General features: G+C 53.9%; 1 long non-coding RNA gene across 1 annotated transcript in view; it reads left to right on the forward strand.

Moving 5' to 3' along the window:
- Window positions 1-877: 877 nt before the first annotated feature.
- Window positions 878-12,508, forward strand: part of LOC123803302 (uncharacterized) — a 38,033-nt gene continuing 26,402 nt past the window's right edge. The window contains exons 1-3 of the long non-coding RNA XR_006782819.2: window positions 878-1,043; window positions 2,731-2,937; window positions 3,421-3,665. This is a non-coding gene — a long non-coding RNA (uncharacterized LOC123803302). The remainder of the gene's footprint in view (window positions 1,044-2,730; window positions 2,938-3,420; window positions 3,666-12,508) is intronic.

Genomic DNA, 12,508 nt, shown 5'->3' on the forward strand with positions numbered 1-12,508 from the left:
CCCTGCCGACAGCTCGATTTTGGGCTTCTAGCCACCAGAACTGTGAGAAAATAAGTCTCTCCTGTTTTGGCCACCCAGTTTGTAGGAACTTGCCACGCAGCCACGGGAAATGGATACGCCAAGTTTTCACCTTGCTTCTGCTGTGTTCTTGAACAATTCTGCGTTAGGTTCTCAGGGGAAGCTGAAGAGGAGTGGGCTGCTGCCTGGTTCCAGCTGGAGTCAATGCTGCAAGGTCTTGAGAACCAGAGGACAGACTGGAGTTTGGTGCCACACATAGCGGGGAGCTTGCAAAGCGTAAACACGGGCAAATGCACGAGAGTGAGACGACAGTGTCTAGAATATTTCTGCCTCATGAGGGCGAAGGAACGGCCTTTCCCAGTTACACCAGCCATGCTCCCTGAAGAAGAGAAAATCGAGAGTTCCTTTAGGACGCAGGGGTGTTAAGAGGGAGGCAGGGGGGAGGGAAGGACCGCGTTGGTGTCCGCGGTTGTGGCTGCGGGCTGTTGTCTAGGAGGGGCTGGGGTGCCCAAGGAGAACCAGGGCATCTGGGTGAGAGGCAAGGATGGGAGAAGGAAGGAACAGAGAGCCCCGGGGCAAGAACAGCCCACAGGAGGCCAAGGGAAGTGAAGCTGGCGCGGGAGCTGTTGACCTATGAAGCATACGTGATTCCTGATGATAAATCACCCTGCAAAAGCATTAAAGATCGTGTTCGCGAGTGACTCAGAAGCCAAGTATGTTGGTTCTCTTGTAATGTGGGCGGCCCAGTTATGTTGAACGAGATGAAGGGGTTAGTATCTCATGAATGTGCGTGGGAGGCTGACTGCACTGGAGAAAGAGTTAATAATTAAACTGTTTGCGCCACTACAATGGGCTGGGGCTGACCCCACTCCTCGCCCGCCCCGTTGGTATGTGGCCCACATGGGAAGCCCGCAGGAAGCTCGCACCGCGACCCCCGAACAACAAGGCATTTTACTTTGGAAACTGCCAGGACGGGAAATTAGTGAGGCTGATTAGGAAAATCAGTTTGGCGTGATTCGAATTTGGTAAGGAGGAGGAGAAAGGTGAGGGAAAGGGAGTGCTCAGGGAAATCCTGACTCCTCTGTGAGGTGGGCGTTATCTGACTCTGGTCTCCAGTGGGGAAGCCAAGGCTCAGGGAGGTTAAGTAGCTGGCAGAGGCTCTGCAGCTAGAAAGGGCGGCTGAGCCAGGAATGCGGGTGCAGGCCTGAGGGCTCCCAGTGCCTGCTGCCTCAGCCCCCAGCTGTACCGCCTCCCCCAGGCTCCAGAAGCTGCCGGAGAAGAGGCTTGCAGGCCATGGCAAGAAATAAGGGGTCAAGATCCCGCCTTGGGCTCTGGCCCTCTCGGGTGGTTCTCAGGGACGAAACAGGAGAAGGGCTGCCAGCCCCATTACCTGCCCGGTGGCCTTGGACAGCCTCACGGCCCCCATACACGAGTTGACGGTGCCTTCCTCTGGCAGGTAGGGCAGACTGGATGACGTTTCAGGATGCTGTCCTATCCCAGGGGTGTGTGATTCTTGATTTCTGGAGTTTTGAAAGGATAAAGAGTGTCTCTGTGTTCTGGGCAGGAGCCAGTCCTTCGAACTCTGAGCATCAGTGCCCCCCCCCCGCACCCCGAGAGCCTCCCTTGCTCGTGGCTATGGCACGTCCAGCTCCATTCCGTTCCCATGTCCCTTGCAGAGGGTGGCTCTGCGTCTCGCCCCCCAGTGCCCCACCCCTGCCAGCCCTCTCTCCAGGGTCTGTGACAAGAGTCTATCCCACCATCAATCTGACAGAGGCGCTGGCGTCTTGGAGATGCCGCTGTGCTTCCCCAGGGCTCAGCACTCCACACCGAGTCTCTCCACCTCAGAGACCCTCATCTTGGTCCCCAGCATGTCCTGCTGCCTGAGGATTCCCTCCGCCTGAGCTGCACAGGGCCTCCAGCCTCCTCTCCCTCCTGGGGGCCGTGGCCACTCCTCAAACCCATCCTTTCTAGCTATTTCCTTAGTGTGATTCACAGAGCAGCAGAGATGCTGCCTCCTGGACAAAACCTCTACAGAAGACGACCAGTCCCTGTCTTTCTGTCTCTCAACATGGGAAGGCCCCTCCCCGGGTCCTTAAACCCCATGGCTGCCAGGCAGGTATTGCTCTTCGATCACAAAGAAGACACAGGGGTGGGCCCCAGAGGCCACTGGGCTGGCCGAGAGTGGTGGGGGTGTCCTGAGTCACAGATGTCCCAGGGGCATGCCTTCCTTTGACTGTGGTGGGCAGAATAATGAAGACACCTGCAGCCTAAGCCGCAGAGCCACGAACATGGCGCAGGCAGGAATAAGTCCAGGACGCCGGGATGAGGAGATGATCCTGGATTACTCAGATGGGCCCAAGGTAGTCACAGGGTCCCTAAGGCTGGCAGAGTCACTGCTGGAGTGCTGATGTGAGAGACTCAGGGGGCTGCTGGGGCTTTGGTGTGGACAGGGCCGGGGGCCAAGGAGCGTGGGCGGCCTTCAGAAACTGGGAAAGCCGAGGAAACAGGCTGTGTCCTGGAAGCGCCCGAAAGAACATGGCCCTGTAAACACCTGGAGTTTGGCCCAGGGAGACTCATTTTCGACTTCCGGCTGCCAGAACTGTAAGACGATAAACTTGTATGGTTTGAAGCCGTCAAGTCCGTGATAATTTGTGAGAACAGCAACTGCAAATGAACATACCGGGTGACATCTGTTCTTGTGACATGTCTCAGGGCATCGTGCTCCACGTGCACACGTCCGGGAAGCGAGGCCGCTGGGAGCGGGCAGGTCCTGGAGCCTTCGTGCCCGTGTGCCCATGTGGCAGGACCCCATCAGATCCACACAGAGCGATAAGCTTTCTCACGCCTGTCCATCTAGTGAGCGCGTGACCCTCTGGCTCAGGACAATGCCTTCCAGGCTCTCGGGAGCAGGTGCGGCCTGTGAGTATTCGCTGGGCTCTGGAAGCGGGACGGATGGGCCTGCAGGCTCTGGGAGGCGTGCACTGGGGCCGGAGGAGGCAGGAGGGAGGTCCCATGTCTGTCCTGAGTGGACAGGGACAGGCACGTGCAGAGAAGAGCCCACATCAGGGCATGCTAGGGGCGGGGTCGTGGGGCATGGAGCACAGGCAGAAGGGATGTGGGACACAGAGGAGTCCCACGAGGCTGAGGAGCAAGCAGGCGCAGAAGGCAGGTCTGTGCAGAGGCTGCTACGGTGCAGAGCCTGAGGGAAGGGCCTAGAAGGGGAAGCTCAGAAGCTCTGGACCCATAGGCAGGACCAGAGTGGTGTGAGCCAGCTTCCCAGCTCTCTCTTCTTCTGGGCACTCGGGGAGTCTTCAGCCCCAAGTAGGACATGGCCCAGTGGTGGCCAGCAGGCCGTGAGCTGCGCTGACGTGTGGTCTCCGCTTTCTTCTCACCACCCGGCAGACCTACCTGGAAGCCATGTGATGACAAGGCTGGGTCCGAAGACACAGAGTGTGTGTGGCCCAGCCCCTCCCCATGGACTTTTGGTGTGAGCGAGGTATGGCCTCGGTTTGTGACGCCTCGAGACTCCTGGGTTCACTTCTTATCCAGGCCCGGCCACCGACATTAGAGGATTACCCGGGTTTAGAAAGAGCCCCGTGGTCTTGGGAAGGCTCCTTGTGTGCGGCTGGAGAACGTGAGCATGACAGGTTAGTATTACGGGAGGCAGAGGGAACAGTCAGTCGCAGGGTTGGCGGGGTCGAGGGCAGACCAGCAAGGCAGAGCAGCGGCCACGGAAGAGCAAGGCTGCCTTGGGAGAACACTTTTCACTCTTGGAAGCTTCTCCCAAGTCTCCTCTGATCCTGCTCTGGGTTTTTGTCTGTTTTCTTGGGGACCTCATTCCATGCATCTCACACGGGGTCCCTGGGCACCTGCAGCTTTTAGAATGACGAATAAGTCATTTTGGATGAAGTTGATCATTTTTAGGCACAGCCAGGATGAGGACTTCTAAAAGTAAATGCTTTTTGGAAAATAAACTTTTGAGACTTTTTAGTGGAGTAATCAGTGAAACCCTTTCCAGCATCCCCTATAAAGCACACTCGTTGGCACTTATTCTGTGATGAGTACAAATCTTGCTCCCTGGATGCTTAAAGGTGAGTATATCCCTCCTGTGAGGCTATTAGTACATAAGGATAGTCCAGCGCCCTCTAACATAAATCGAAAATCAAAGTAGAATGTGCAGAGACACTTACTAGTTATATATGCTTTGCCTACTGCCTTTGTATTCCCATAAAATGACCATTAAGGTAAAATAGATTAAATCAGAATTTTATGCTAAGTGTCTTTATTCCCACATAGCAAGTGGGTGACGGGCAGAAATCCAGGCCTGGGCTGTCCTGAGGCTGGGTAGTCCCCTCTCTGCAGGGGTGCAGGGAGACCAAGGGCAGTGAACGATTTACCCCAGGCCAGAGTGGGCTTTCTATCAACCATTATTCAACGGCTCCCTGCCAGGCACTGGCTTTGCCAGTGGCCGGAAGGAGCACGTGGTCTGATGGCTGGCGGTCCCAGCACCTCCCACTTCGTGCCTAGAGGGAGTGGGACTCGGGAGGCATGGAGGCTACCAGTGGCTGGTGTGGAGGGAGGGAAAGGCAGTTTGAATGTGACACATTTTTCATTTTAGAATTTGCTGCCCTGACTTGTCAAGCGGAAATTAGGACCATGATGGTTTCTGGATGTTCTCACACTAAAAAAAAATCTGGAGGTGATAGGCAGCTCTTCTCAACCTCTTCAGGTGTTTGTTAATTAGGCACAGAGAACATGACTGAGGCACAGTGAAGGTGTTCATCTTGTCTCTATTTCAGAAACACTGGGAAAATTGTCTTTCTCTCAAATCAGATGAAAAACATCAGCCCCAGGGCTTTTTAAAGAGGGGCATGACCTTTGTCCCCCAGATGTCAGTCCCTGTGAGCGATAACTGTATTGTGGAGGGTTTACTCATCTCCCCTGAACGGCCAACTTGTCCACGGGACGAGTGCCCCGCGGCCCACCTTAGTCTGCCCTGTTCCTCGATGAGCGCTCCGAGCCCCCGGGGAGCGGCTTGATGTCGAGTCAGTCGTAAAGATTTCAGACTGGGGCTCTTCGCTGGGCGCCCGTCCGCTCCCCAGCTCCCAGTGGCCAAGCACTAGCTGGGGCTCCCCGGCTTGCCCCTCGCGCTGGCCGGCCGGCTGTCTGGTCCCTCCCTCTGCTGCTGACCGTGGCTGCACATTCTGCGTGACGGGGGTGAGGCAGTGGGGTTGTGAGAAATGCCGCTCTCCGAGCGTGACTGAATGAGAGCTCAGCGAGTTCCTTGTCACAAAACGAAAACAGGAAAACTGTGGGCAGATTCAATCCTTCGCTGGACACAGTATGTTATCAAAGTGGAGGCCCACTGTGTCCTGGACGCTGGAAACTCAGCCCCGTGACTCTTGGACCTTGGGGCCTGGGCTGCCGCATGATCTCGGACGTGCTTTGAGGGAGGTCTGTGCTTTTCCAGCCCACTCTGCCGGGGAAGCTCCCCCATGGGGGACAAGGTCCTCACATACTCAGCAGGACACCTGGGCCACAAAGGACAGGCCCCAGTGGCCTTCTGTCCCCGTCTTCTGTATCCCCGGCTGGTCTGCTGATTCTCTCGATGAGTTCAATCCCAGTGTTGGAAGGTATTAGCTGTGAAACTCCAGGCAAGCGTCTTAACCTGTCTGAATCTCTGTTCCCTCATTTGTCAAACGGATGCGATGAGCCGCGTTCAGAAGACTCTTACGAAGGTGCTAGGCACCTGACCTAGGGCCTGGCATTTGTAGGTGCTAAAAAGAATGTCACTTTGTCACCTCTTCACCACTCTTCTGCTATCTTTAAAAAAACTATTACTCCTCCCGCCTCCCTTTCCTGCTTCTGCTATCCTGTCTCGGGCCATTCTCCTGTGCTTGCTCTCTGTGACGCATCCCTCTGCCGCACCTCTGTGGGCCCCCCACCCTGACAGCCCCTCCTTGGTCCTGGCCGCTTGGACAGAACCAAGGCCAGAGGTGGGGTCTGGAGGTCAGGGGGAAGGAGCAGCAGTGGCTTCCCTGAGTGACGTCCTCCAGGCTAAGTGGGTCAGGAGAAGTCCCTGGCCCCTGGATCTGCAGCAGACAGGCTCCTAAATTCGAGGCCTTTTCTTTCGTGAAGAAAATGAGGAGAATAGTGTTTTATGTGGCCGTTCGGTGGTGGACACCCGTTCCTCTGGAAGCCAAGAAGTTAGTGAAGGTCTTGGGGATGGGAAGATGGAGGGACCTGACTAACCCAGAGAGAAGAGAGTAGTTCCTGACCAGGTCGTTTGGGAAGCAGGCATCAGAGAACCAGAGAGAGAGAGAGCGAGCGAGCCTGCTTGTCTGTGGCTCCCATCCTAGCAGAATTTGCCCCTGCTCCTGGCTGCTCTGTGGAGAGCTGGCTCAGTCACTGGAACCCAGATGAAGGGAGCTGTCTGTAGGGTTGTATGGCTGGCCTAGTCTCCCTTCTTTTAGTTTTATGGCTATTTGGTGAAATGCCTATGACTGTGGCCTGTGTGTGTTTAACCTGTGTAGAGTTAAGTTATATATCGAGATCTCATCACCTCTTTTTCTCACACACATTCGCATACACACCCTTTCACACTCACACACATTCTTACACACTCACACATACAACCTTTCACACCCATATACTCAAACCCTTTCGCACACATACTTTCACACTCATACACTCTGGACGTGTTAATGAAAGGTTGACCCCAGTCTTTTCTGACCCCCCAAATGGAATTATAATTAGAATCTCCTTCAGTGGTTCCAGTTGTGCGAAGTGCCTTTCCTGGATAAACGTGCGTGAGATTCTGCCCACGCAGGGGGAGTGTGGCTCTAGCGTGGGCCTGGGGCACACCCACGTCCGACCACTTGTCGGCAGGTGGTCTCTAGAAAGTTGCTTAGACTCTTTCTTTTGCTGGTCTGTGAAGTCATGGTGGCCCTGAGGGAGAAGGAGATGCTCCATGAGGTGGGGCCCAGGAAGGGCTGGGCTCCTGGCTAGCAGCACCCTGGCTGGGGGAGCGGGCTCCAGGTAGCCTGGTGCCCAAGGCCTGGGTTCAACTCCATGCTGGATCCTGAGTGACCCATGGGAGGGCTCCACCTTATAAGGTGCTGACCCGAGGCTCACAGATGATCCCGCTGAGGACGGCTCCCCCACCGAGGGGTCCCATTTCCAGGAGGCTCCCTGTTCTTCAGTCATGGAGACCAGTCCTTGACCGGGGCCTCAGGAGCCAGACTCTCAGCCTTGGAGAGGGTTTTATGGGGCCACTGATGGGGAAAAACAAGTCCTTTCTCTGTTTGCCCACTCCCCTGGGGTCACTGCAAGTTTGGCTTAGTTCAGATAGCACTTTATTGCACCACTCCCTACTCAGAAAAATCCCTGCAATTTAGGGATTTCCTATTTATCTTTTAGTTTTATGGCTATTTGGTGAAATGCCTATGACTGTGGCCTGTGTGTGTTTAACCTGTGTAGAGTTAAGTTATATATCGAGATCTCATCACCCCTTTTCCTCACACACACTCACATACACACCCTTTCACACTCACACACATTCTTACACACTCACACATACAACCTTTCACACCCATATACTCAAACCCTTTCGCACATATACTTTCACACTCATACACTTTCTTATGCACATTCTAATACATATTCTCTCACACTCACACATACCCTTTCACACTCACGTTTCCACATACTCTTTCATACTCACACACTTTATACTCACTCAAACTCTCACATACTCACATACACATCCTTTCAACTCACACACAGCCTTTCACACTCACACATACACTCTTTCATACACATTCTAACATATACTCACACACATTCACACACACAATCTCTCACACACACATTCTCATGCACACTCATACACTTTCACACACACATTCTCTCTCACACACACATTCTGTCTCTCACATTCTCTTACATATACTCACACATTCTCTCTCACACACACGTTCTCTCACATACACATTCTCTCTCTCACACACACATTCTTTCTCTCACACACACAGACATTCTCTCACATACACTCATACATTCTCTCTCACACACACATTCTCTCTCTCTCTCTCATACACACACACACATACACGCACACACTCCTCATAGACTCCACTTTCCACAGTCTCCAGCGCCTCCTGTAACTCAGCTATGAGCCACGAGCCACCATGCGCTCTTGCTGCTCCTGGAGCCCCTTGGGTCTGTCGGCTGGTTTTGTAAACAGTGCTTTGTGGAATCCAGGACAAACGGGTAGGCTGAGTAGAGTAAGGGTTGGTGCTCTAGCCATGTTCCTTATTTACACTTCAATTAGAGCAGCTTTACATTCCTGTTTCGTCTACTGGAGCTTTTCATGAGTTTTCTTTTGAAGAAATAATTCTATTGCTAAAAAATATTTGAAAATGCCTGACCCACCTCAGGCACACTGAGACGCTTGGGGACTATGGATGAGGCTACAACCAATCGTGTAGGGAGGAGGGTGAAGTCACTTTGGGTGTGAGTCTGGGGTTGAGGGCTGGAAACTGAGGCAGCTGTATTTGTGGGGGTGGGGGTTCTGGAAACAGTGCTTTAGGGGTGAAAGAACATTCCTCTTCAGAATGTTTTTTGGGGAAGTATAGGGCTCTTTTCTTTGCTGGAGGCCGCTCATCTGTGACCCATCCATCTGTCCTTTATCTGTGTGTCCACACACTTCTCCAACCACCCATCCACTGTCTATTCACTACCTACACAGCCTTCCCTTTCTAAGGCTACCTCCATTCCACCCACCACTCCGGTGGCTGTGAGCTGTGACTGGGGAGAGTTGGCTGCATGTGCTTAGCTGCATGACCTGGTTAACCACAGCATCCGCGGAGAGGTTGGTGCACGGACCACTGCAGTAGGACATCTTGCTGGACCTGAAAAGGCAATTGGGATGAGACCCCATTGCAGGCTGGAGGAGGAAGTCTAATACTGCAGGCTGATCAGGGTGTAAGCACAGGCTGGGAAATAGCGAAGGTGGATGTCCTGGAGTACAGTTCACTCTGAGGGATCTCCCTGCAGGAGTAGGTGATACAGAGAAATCAGGCCAGGTCAGGGAGGCGAAGCTTCAGTGACTAGACATGGCCAGGCTTGGACTATCATGAGCAAGGCTTAGGCCCTACCCGGGCTGCCAGCAGATGCCTAGAATCAGAACCAGGGGTCAAGGAGTAGACCAGATGTCTGGATTGAGGAGGCATCTGCAAACATGCTGGGCATGCTCTCCTCTCAAAGCCTCATTCCAGCAATTCCCTCCATCTGGAATGGTCTTTGCACAGATTTCTCTCTGATTGACTCCAGGCTTTGCTCTGATTTCATCTCTCAGTGAGGTCCATGTTGACTGATCCATTTAATGTACAACCTGCCTCCACCACTCCCCTCCTCCCATTTCCCCTTCTCTGCACCTTCCCCCCAGAATCCATGTGACCTTTAACCTACTACATAACTTATTTATGTATTAAGCTTATCGTTTATTATCTACCTCTCCCTTCTAGAATGCAGATCCTCAACCAGCATCTCTTCCGTGAGTAAGAGGGACTCTCTGGGCCAAAGCTTGGCTGTGGCAGGTAGGGGCCATCCTCTCCCCATGACCTCTCACAGGGCAGGAAATAAGTGCAACTGATGGAAATATACTAGGTCTGTCAAAAGGACATGAAACTAATCCATTCTATTTGTCTGGGACAATAAAAATATGGCCAGTTTACCAAGAGAAGAGGAAAAATCACCCCATGCCATGCATAAGTGATGTGCCCCTCTCTTTATGCCTGTGAGGTTGGTACCATCATTATCCCCATTTTAAAGATGAGAACACTGATGATCTGGGAAGTTACATGACTCACCCAGGGACTCACAGCTTGTATGTTGAGGTTGCTTCTCGGGCTGTGCCAACTCCAGAAGTCTCTGATTGTTACCTCTGGTCTACTGTCTCCAGTTCAGTGTCGCTTCCCCCTCCAGAGTGTCAGGGAGCTGTGTGATCCCAGGAAAGTGACATGATGTTTTGCTGGGGTAGATATGACTCTCACACCTATGGTTTAATGCCATCTGTGAGGGGTGGTGAGGGGGAGGGGAAGCAAGGACAGCGAGCAGCTGAGGCTGGGAGCCACCAGTGGGCTGGTGCGTGACAGCCAGCCCTCAGCCCCTGCAGCAGGTGCAGCCTAGAGTCACACCTTCACTTTTGCAGGTTTCTCCGTGTCCTGACTCTGCAGAAGGGTGTTTCTTGCTGTGTTCTCAGACCCTAATTCGATTTCAGGGCAGCTTGTTGAAATTGGGTCCCCACCTGAGTAGCCCTTTGTGGCCAGGACGCGGTGGCCGAATTTGCCAGCAAACACTGGGTCCAAAGGTCATCGCCTGGCTCTTCACAGTTGGCAGCATCGTGTGTGTGGCTGGGGCTCGAGGCCAGGGTGCTGCCCTGGTGCCCAGGCTAGCGGGTGCTCTGAAGTTCGAGCATGCGGGCAGTCGGGTCGCTGCTCCTCTGGTCCCAGGAAGGCATCGGGCGCTCCCCAGGGACCTGGCGCAGGCAGCACAGAAAGCTCTGATGGCGGGAGGCCGGGTCCCAGCAGATCCTTCCCATGCCACTTCGACGCCCGCTGCAGCCAGGAGGCTGGGCTTCTGCTGAGGGGAGTTGACGTCATCAGTTTGAACTCATCTCTTTGGGGCTTAGGACCCATGCGAAAGGACCACGCGTGATTGGCCCAAATTGCTGTCACCCTGACCAGCTGCTTGTCTTCCCTCAGGCAGTGGTGGCGCAGAAACAGCATTCGCTAAGGCCCGCGGTGTGCCAGGCTCTGGGACACGGAGCTAGGACAGAGGCTCTGCCCTCCAGGTGCCCATGGTCTGGAGGACGACCTAGCTAGGTGAACACCTATTTCATGCAACTCAGAGTTGAACAAACTGGAACATTTTTGAGAATCTAGTGGCAAGCAAGATAGACACAGGCTCACATTCTCATGCCCTGAATAACCCAGATATCAGCTCCGGGGGGTGGGGCTCAGGGAGAGATGGAGACGCAGGGGAGGGGCTCCTGCTGCTCACCTGGGAAGTTGGCAGAGGTCCATGGAAGAAGCGGCATCCAGGCTGAGGCCTGGAGTTAGGACCTAGTCATTTAACAGTTGGGGGAGGGGGAGGGCAAGGGAGGAATAGTGTTTCCAATAGCGGGTACAGCATGTGTGAAGCCCCAAGGCCAGACAGTTCAGCATAACCGGAGATTAGTGGGCAAGGGAGGGAGGGGCGAGTGATGCAGCAGAGGTAATTGGGGGACAGACTGTAGGGAAGGGAGAAGCGTAGAGGTGCGTGGAGGGTATGGAAGAGGTGAGTGTGAAGTTTCTGGGGGGTGATTAGTGTGTCATCTGGCAGGTGTATTCAGGCCGGACGTTGGGGACCGGGGGGACTGGACAGTAACTGGGCCATGGAGGGGGAGCTCACCTCCAGGGAGAGGGTGAAACACGAGAGGAGGGCCAGGACCCAGCCACAGGATTACCGCAGATGAAGCTGGGCAGGTGCACTGAGGGAGGACAACCCAGAGGCAAGCAGACCCAGAGAGGAGCTCCTCCTGAGAGGGTGAGGGGGGAGGGCTCCGTGGAGGAGGTTGTCTGTAGGGTGGAATTTACCAGACAGGTTAAGGGCAAAGAACTAGGGAGAGTGTCTTGGAGTTAAGGGGTGTGGGGAGAGGCAGTGGGAAGAAGTGGGTTTGGAGGTGAGGAAGGGGAGTTGTGGGGGGAGGGGCAGGCAGCTTTCACAAGAGGCTGACCCAGAAGAACAGAGAGCCCCAGGGGAGAGGTCAAGAGCAGAGGGCTCTGGGATTGGCCTTAGGGAGGATGGAGGTGGGCCTGTCGAGACGCAGGGTCAGGGCAGATGCTGGAGGCTGGCAGGGATCTGCCGCAGCTCTCTGGTGGCTGGTGGGGCTGGGCCCAGCTCAGGCCATCAGGCTGCTTTAGGGACACGGGCATCATGTGCCATTTGCTTTCCTCTTGTGGAGGTAATGTAGGTAAAGGCAGGGGCCGGTTTGGGTTCTAGTCCCAGCTGCACCTCTGACCTTGGGTGACCTTGGGCAGCTTGCTGTTTCCCCGGGTCCTCAATTTTCTTATCTGTGTAATGAGGGGGCCAGACTAGAAAAAGCAATAAAGCCCCCTAGAGACCTGGGATTAAATTTAAGGCCACGGTTTGAAGATTGCATTTATTTCACTCCTGATTAGCATAGGAGAGGAGGAAATGAGAAGTTAATATTGAGGCATGCCTGAAATGTGAATCTAAGAAGTGGGAATTTTATTACTACTTGGGGATTTTGCACTGGGTTCTTTTCCACAGAATTTAGGTTTGTAGGTTAATTATAAAAACGTTTCCAGGAAAAAAAAGCCCTCCTGATTTTTCATGGTTGATTTATGTAGTTGCTGAGTTCCCTTGTCTGTTTCTCTTCTGTCCCGTGGTCTGGGCATCTAGACTATTTCAAGGCTCTTTGGAA

This window comes from Ursus americanus, chromosome 7 (genome assembly GCF_024610735.1).
Source record: "Ursus americanus isolate L20-20 chromosome 7, mUrsAme1.1.p, whole genome shotgun sequence".
NCBI lineage: Eukaryota > Metazoa > Chordata > Mammalia > Carnivora > Ursidae > Ursus > Ursus americanus.